The sequence below is a fragment of the Melanerpes formicivorus genome, unplaced genomic scaffold, assembly GCF_026170545.1.
Source record: "Melanerpes formicivorus ecotype bairdi unplaced genomic scaffold, bMelFor1.0.p_v2 SCAF_215, whole genome shotgun sequence".
Lineage (NCBI taxonomy): Eukaryota > Metazoa > Chordata > Aves > Piciformes > Picidae > Melanerpes > Melanerpes formicivorus.
This window is the reverse complement of record NW_027142567.1, coordinates 392,501-400,000: the sequence shown is the minus strand read 5'-3', so window position 1 is coordinate 400,000 and position 7,500 is coordinate 392,501.

The window sequence follows — 7,500 nt, the reverse complement described above, 5'->3', positions numbered from 1 at the left end:
TAGCCTGCCCCCCCCGCCGTCGCTTGCTGCCGCCGCCGCCGCCGCCGCCCGCCGCCGCCGCCGGGACCCGCCTCGGTCTGGTGGCGCGCGCTCGGAGATCCCCGGCTACCCGTCCGTCCGTCCCTCCCTCCCGCCCCGCCCCGGGGGAGGGCCCGGGGCAGCGCGGGCAGGCGGGGAGCAAAAAAAGGCGCGGGCGCCAAAAAACGTCGGGGTCCCGGGGTGGCGGAGGGGGGCGGCGGCGGGGGCGGCGGCGGGTACACGGCGCCGGGTCCAGGGCGCCGGGTCCAGCCCGTCCCGGGGCGGGGACAGGTGGTGTCGTCCGTCCCCGCCCCCGTAACCTGCTCTGAAGCATCCGCTTCCCGCCGCGGTTCGCCCTCCACCCCCCCGCCGCACACGCAGCTGCCGCTTCCCGCCGCCTCTGCCCCCCGCCCCGGGATCAACCACCCGCCGGGTCCAGCCGGTCCCGGTCCCGGGAACCTGCTCCCGGGGCCAGCCGGAGCCACGCCCCCTCCTCTGACGCTTCCAGCTGCCGCCTCCCCTCCCACCCCCCAAACTCACACTGGCCCTCGCCGGCCCGCCCACCCGCCTACCTGCTTGCCCGCCGCCGCTGGGTGGCGTGCCGGACACTCGCACACAGGTACACAGACAGGGACACAGGGACACAGGCACTCAGGCACACAGGGACACAGGGACACAAGGACACAGGGACACAGGCACTCAGGCACTCAGGCACTCAGGGACACAGGGACACAGGGACACAGGCACTCAGGCACTCAGGGACACAGGGACACAGGGACACAGGGACACAGGCACTCAGGCACACAGGGACACAGGTGGCGGGCCGGAGGCCTCTCTCCACTGTGTGGCAGGGGTCCAAGAGCCACCCCAGCCCAACCCAGAGGGTCTTTTGCACCTCTCTAGAGGCCACCCAGAGACCCCAGGCCGCAGCAGAAGCCTCCCCCGCATGCTCTGCAGGCTTCCGACCCACCCCAGGCCGCACCAGAAGCCTCCCCCGCAAGCTCTGCAGGCTTCCGACCCACCCCTGGCCGCAGCAGAAGCCTCTCCCGCACGCTCTGCAGGCTTCCGACCCACCCCAGGCCGCAGCAGAAGCCTCTCCCGCACGCTCTGCAGGCTTCTCAGCCACCCCAGGCCGCAGCAGAAGCCTCTCCCGCACGCTCTGCAGGCTTCTCAGCCACCCCAGGCCGCACCAGAAGCCTCTCCCGCACGCTCTGCAGGCTTCTCAGCCACCCCAGGCCGCACCAGAAGCCTCCCCCGCACGCTCTGCAGGCTTCTCAGCCACCCCAGGCCGCAGCAGAAGCCTCCCCCGCATGCTCTGCAGGCTTCCGACCCACAACAGGCCGCACCAGAAGCCTCCCCCGCAAGCTCTGCAGGCTTCCGACCCACCCCAGGCCGCAGCAGAAGCCTCTCCCGCACGCTCTGCAGGCTTCCGACCCACCCCAGGCCGCAGCAGAAGCCTCTCCCGCACGCTCTGCAGGCTTCTCAGCCACCCCAGGCCGCAGCAGAAGCCTCTCCCGCACGCTCTGCAGGCTTCTCAGCCACCCCAGGCCGCAGCAGAAGCCTCTCCCGCACGCTCTGCAGGCTTCTCAGCCACCCCAGGCCGCACCAGAAGCCTCTCCCGCACGCTCTTCAGGCTTCTCAGCCACCCCAGGCCGCACCAGAAGCCTCCCCCGCACGCTCTGCAGGCTTCTCAGCCACCCCAGGCCGCACCAGAAGCCTCCCCCGCACGCTCTTCAGGCTTCTCAGCCACCCCAGGCCGCAGCAGAAGCCTCCCCCGCACGCTCTGCAGGCTTCTCAGCCACCCCAGGCCGCACCAGAAGCCTCTCCCGCACGCTCTTCAGGCTTCTCAGCCACCCCAGGCCGCAGCAGAAGCCTCCCCCGCACGCTCTGCAGGCTTCCCACCCACCCCAGGCCGCAGCAGAAGCCTCTCCCGCACGCCCTGCAGGCTTCTCAGCCACCCCAGGCCGCAGCAGAAGCCTCTCCCGCACGCTCTGCAGGCTTCTCAGCCACCCCAGGCCGCAGCAGAAGCCTCTCCCGCACGCTCTGCAGGCTTCTCAGCCACCCCAGGCCGCAGCAGAAGCCTCTCCCGCACGCTCTGCAGGCTTCTCAGCCACCCCAGGCCGCACCAGAAGCCTCTCCCGCACGCTCTGCAGGCTTCTCAGCCACCCCAGGCCGCAGCAGAAGCCTCTCCCGCACGCTCTGCAGGCTTCTCAGCCACCCCAGGCCGCAGCAGAAGCCTCTCCCGCACGCTCTGCAGGCTTCTCAGCCACCCCAGGCCCCAACAGAAGCCTCTCCCGCACGCTCTGCAGGCTTCCGACCCACCCCAGGCCGCACCAGAAGCCTCCCCCGCACGCTCTGTAGGCTTCTGACCCACCCCAGGCCCCAACAGAAGCCTCCCCCGCACGCTCTGCAGGCTTCTCAGCCACCCCAGGCCGCAGCAGAAGCCTCTCCCGCACGCTCTGCAGGCTTCTCAGCCACCCCAGGCCGCACCAGAAGCCTCTCCCGCACGCTCTGCAGGCTTCTCAGCCACCCCAGGCCGCAGCAGAAGCCTCTCCCGCACGCTCTGCAGGCTTCCGACCCACCCCAGGCCGCAGCAGAAGCCTCCCCCGCACGCTCTGCAGGCTTCTCCGCCACCACAGGCCGCACCAGAGGATCTTTTGCACCTCTCTGGACGCCACCCAGAGACTCCAGGCCGCACCAGAGGCCCCCCCCCCAACCATTTACAGGCTGCAGTGCCAGCCTAGGCCCCGCTGGCAGCCTCCCTTGTCTGCTTTGGAAGGCCTCCCATCCACTCCAGACCTGCCTGGAGGCCTCCCTCGACTGCTCCCGGGGCCCTCGAAGCCACCCTAGGCCTTTCTGGAGGACCTGCTCGACCGCTCGGGCGGCTTCTGACGCACCCTCGGCCATCCGGCGCCCAGCAGCTCCCAGGGCCAGGCACCGGCCTCCCCCTCCGGCCGCCCCTGGGGCCGGGGGTGGCTCGGACTCGGCGCCCCCAACGTGTCGTCCCGTCCCCCCCCGCCCCGCACCGCCGAACATTCGCTGCAGCCGAGGGCTTGCCGCTCGACGCCTACCCCACCCGCCCAGCCCCCCGCTGCGGCCCGGCGCTGCCCCCGGCCGCTGCGCCCTGCCTCTCATCGCTCCCCCCACCCGGCAACCGGCCGCCGGGCACGGCAAGTCCCAGGGCAGGGAACAGGTGCTGCCGGGACCCCCGTGCTGGCTGCCGGCTTCCCGGGGCTGCCCCGGGCACGGACAGGTCGCCCCCCCCGCCCCGGCGAATGTTCACCGAACCGGCTGCCGGCTGCCTTCGAGCACCCCCCGCCCCCCGCCACTATCGTCCCCCCCCGCCCCCCCCTCCGCCTCCGCTGCCGCTTCTCCCCGCACCGCCTCCACTGCCTCCCCCCGCCGCCGGCGAACGAGTCGGCGGATCCGTAGGGTGCCGGGAGCCCGAACGGCGAGCGGCTCCGGCTGCTGCCGGGACCGCGGGGATTCGAGCCGGTCCGGCCGCGGCCGGGACCCCGTGCCGGAAGCCGGCATCCCCGGACAGCCCCGGGACGGCCCCGGTCGCCGGCCGGGTGACGTTCACCGAAGCGGCTGCCGGCTGTCTTCGAGCCCCCCCCCCCTCCGCCTCCGCTGCCGCTTCTGCCCGCACCCCCTCCACTGCCTCCCCCCGCCGCCGGCGAACGAGTCGGCGGATCCGTAGGGTGCCGGGAGCCCGAACGGCGAGCGGCTCCGGCTGCTGCCGGGACCGCGGGGATTCGAGCCGGTCCGGCCGCGGCCGGGACCCCGTGCCGGAAGCCGGCATCCCGGGACGGCCCCGGGACGGCCCCGGTCGCCGGCCGGGTGACGTTCAGCGAAGCGGCTGCCGCCAGTCTTTGGGCCTCCCCCGTGCCGGGGCCGCGGGGATTCGAGCCGGTCCGGCCGCGGCCGGGATCCCGGGCCGGACGATGGCTTCCCGGGCCGGTCCCGGTCGCCTCCCGGGTGACGTTCACCGAAGCGGCTGCCGGCTGTCTTCGAGCCCCCCCCCCCCCCTCCGCCTCCGCTGCCGCTTCTGCCCGCACCCCCTCCACTGCCTCCCCCCGCCGCCGGCGAACGAGTCGCCGGATCTGTAGGGTGCCGGGAGCCCGAACGGCGAGCGGCTCCGGCTGCTGCCGGGACCGCGGGGATTCGAGCCGCTCCGGCCGCGGCCGGGACCCCGTGCCGGAAGCCGGCATCCCCGGACAGCCCCGGGACGGCCCCGGTCGCCCGCCGGGTGACGTTCACCGAAGCGGCTGCCGGCTGTCTTCGAGCCCCCCCCCCCTCCGCCTCCGCTGCCGCTTCTGCCCGCACCCCCTCCACTGCCTCCCCCCGCCGCCGGCGAACGAGTCGGCGGATCCGTAGGGTGCCGGGAGCCCGAACGGCGAGCGGCTCCGGCTGCTGCCGGGACCGCGGGGATTCGAGCCGGTCCGGCCGCGGCCGGGACCCCGTGCCGGAAGCCGGCATCCCGGGACGGCCCCGGGACGGCCCCGGTCGCCGGCCGGGTGACGTTCAGCGAAGCGGCTGCCGCCAGTCTTTGGGCCTCCCCCTTGCCGGGGCCGCGGGGATTCGAGCCGGTCCGGCCGCGGCCGGGATCCCGGGCCGGACGATGGCTTCCCGGGCCGGTCCCGGTCGCCTCCCGGGTGACGTTCACCGAAGCGGCTGCCGGCTGTCTTCGAGCCCCCCCCCCCCCTCCGCCTCCGCTGCCGCTTCTCCCCGCACCCCCTCCACTGCCTCCCCCCGCCGCCGGCGAACGAGTCGCCGGATCTGTAGGGTGCCGGGAGCCCGAACGGCGAGCGGCTCCGGCTGCTGCCGGGACCGCGGGGATTCGAGCCGGTCCGGCCGCGGCCGGGACCCCGTGCCGGAAGCCGGCATCCCGGGACGGCCCCGGGACGGCCCCGGTCGCCGGCCGGGTGACGTTCAGCGGAGCGGCTGCCGCCAGTCTTTGGGCCTCCCCCGTGCCGGGGCCGCGGGGCTTCGAGCCGGTCCGGCCGCGGCCGGGATCCGGGGCCGGACGATGGCTTCCCGGGCCGGTCCCGGTCGCCTCCCGGGTGACGTTCACCGAAGCGGCTGACGGCTGTCTTCGAGCCCCCCCCCCCCCCTCCGCCTCCGCGGCCGCTTCTGCCCGCACCCCCTCCACTGCCTCCCCCCGCCGCCCGCGAACGAGTCGCCGGATCTGTAGGGTGCCGGGAGCCCGAACGGCGAGCGGCTCCGGCTGCTGCCGGGACCGCGGGGATTCGAGCCGGTCCGGCCGCGGCCGGGACCCCGTGCCGGAAGCCGGCATCCCCGGACAGCCCCGGGACGGCCCCGGTCGCCGGCCGGGTGACGTTCACCAAAGCGGCTGCCGGCTGTCTTCGAGCCCCCCCCCCCCTCCGCCTCCGCTGCCGCTTCTCCCCGCACCCCCTCCACTGCCTCCCCCCGCCGCCGGCGAACGAGTCGGCGGATCCATACCGTCCCGAGAGCCCGAGGCGGCGGCACCCAGTGCGGGTCCGGCCGAGGCCGGGACCCCGTGCCTGTCGCAGGCTTCCCGGGACGGCCCCGGAACGGCCGCGGTCGCCGGCCGGGTGACGTTCTCCGAAGCGGCTGCCGGCTGTCTTCGAGCCCCCCCCCCCCCTCCGCCTCCGCTGCCGCTTCTGCCCGCACCTCCTTCACTGCCTCCCCCCGCCGCCGGCGAACGAGTCGCCGGATCCGTAGGGTGCCGGGAGCCCGAACGGCGAGCGGCTCCGGCTGCTGCCGGGACCGCGGGGATTCGAGCCGCTCCGGCCGCGGCCGGGACCCAGTGCCGGATGCCGGCATCCCGGGACGGCCCCGGGACGGCCCCGGTCGCCGGCCGGGTGACGTTCAGCGAAGCGGCTGCCGCCAGTCTTTGGGCCTCCCCCGTGCCGGGGCCGCGGGGCTTCGAGTCGGTCCGGCCGCGGCTGGGACCCCGTGCCTGTCGCAGGCTTCCCGGGACGGCCCCGGAACGGCCGCGGTCGCCGGCCGGGTGACGTTCACCGAGGCGACTGCCGGCTGTCTTCGAGCCCCCCCCCCCCCCTGCCGGAGCCGCGGGGATACGAGCCGGTCCGGCCGCGGCCGGGACCCCGTGCCGGAAGCCGGCATCCCGGGACGGCCCCGGGACGGCCCCGATCGCCTCCTGGGTGACGTTCACCGAAGCGGCTGCCGGCTGTCTTCGAGCCCCCCCCCCCTCCGCCTCCGCTGCCGCTTCTCCCCGCACCCCCTCCACTGCCTCCCCCCGCCGCCCGCGAACGAGTCGCCGGATCTGTAGGGGGCCGGGAGCCCGAGGCGGCGAGCGGCTCCGGCTGCTGCCGGGACCGCGAGGCTTCGAGCCGGTCCGGCCGCGGCCGGGATCTCGTGCCGAACGTCGTCTTCCCGGGACGGTCCCGGGAGGGCCCCAGTCTCCTCCCGGGTGACGTTCACCGAAGCGGCTGCCGGCTGTCTTCGAGCCCCCACCCCTGCCGTGGCCGCGGGGATTCGCCCCGGTCCGGCAGCTGACGGTTCCCTGTGTCGGACGCCGGCTTCCCGGGACTGCCCCGGGACAGCCCCGGTCGCCTCCCGGGTGACGTTCACCGAAGCTGCTGCCGCCTGTCTTTGTCCCCCCCCCCCCGTGCTCTCCCTCAGGCGGGAGGTAGACGTGCTCTCCCTCGGCGAGTAGACGTGCTCTCCCTCGGCGAGTAGACGTGCTCTCCCTCGGCGAGTAGACGTGCTCTCCCTGGGCGAGTAGACGTGCTCTCCCTGGGCGAGTAGACGTGCTCTCCCTGGGCGAGTAGACGTGCTCTCCCTGGGCGAGTAGACGTGCTCTCCCTGGGCGAGTAGACGTGCTCTCCCTGGGCGAGTAGACGTGCTCTCCCTGGGCGAGTAGACGTGCTCTCCCTCGGCGAGTAGACGTGCTCTCCCTGGGCGAGTAGACGTGCTCTCCCTGGGCGAGTAGACGTGCTCTCCCTGGGCGAGTAGACGTGCTCTCCCTGGGCGAGTAGACGTGCTCTCCCTCGGCGAGTAGACGTGCTCTCCCTCGGCGAGTAGACGTGCTCTCCCTCGGCGAGTAGACGTGCTCTCCCTCGGCGAGTAGACGTGCTCTCCGCGGAGATCGCGCTTGTCGCCAAGGGGTCGCTGTTGCGCTCTGCCTCCGCCTACGTCATCGTACAAGCCGGCGTGATTTCTGCGACCTGCCGCTGGGCGGAGGTCGGCTGGTTGTGCGCTCGCGGAGCTGACGGCCCTCCAGTTCCGTATATGAGGGAACGAGTGACGCCGAGCACTCCCAGGGCAGCGCTGCCGAGCGGCTGCTCCAAGCCACCCGCCAGGCGGCTGGGCAGGGGTCCGTCTGGCTTCTCGGTGGCTTTCGCCCGGGTCAGAGAGGGGACCCGCGGGGCCGAACAAAGGCGCGGCGGTTTGGAGCGGCCGCTGGCGCACCCTCAGCGGTGTTGGATGGGTTTCGCTCGTCCGTGAGCCGGAGCCCAGCCCGGGCTCGGCAAC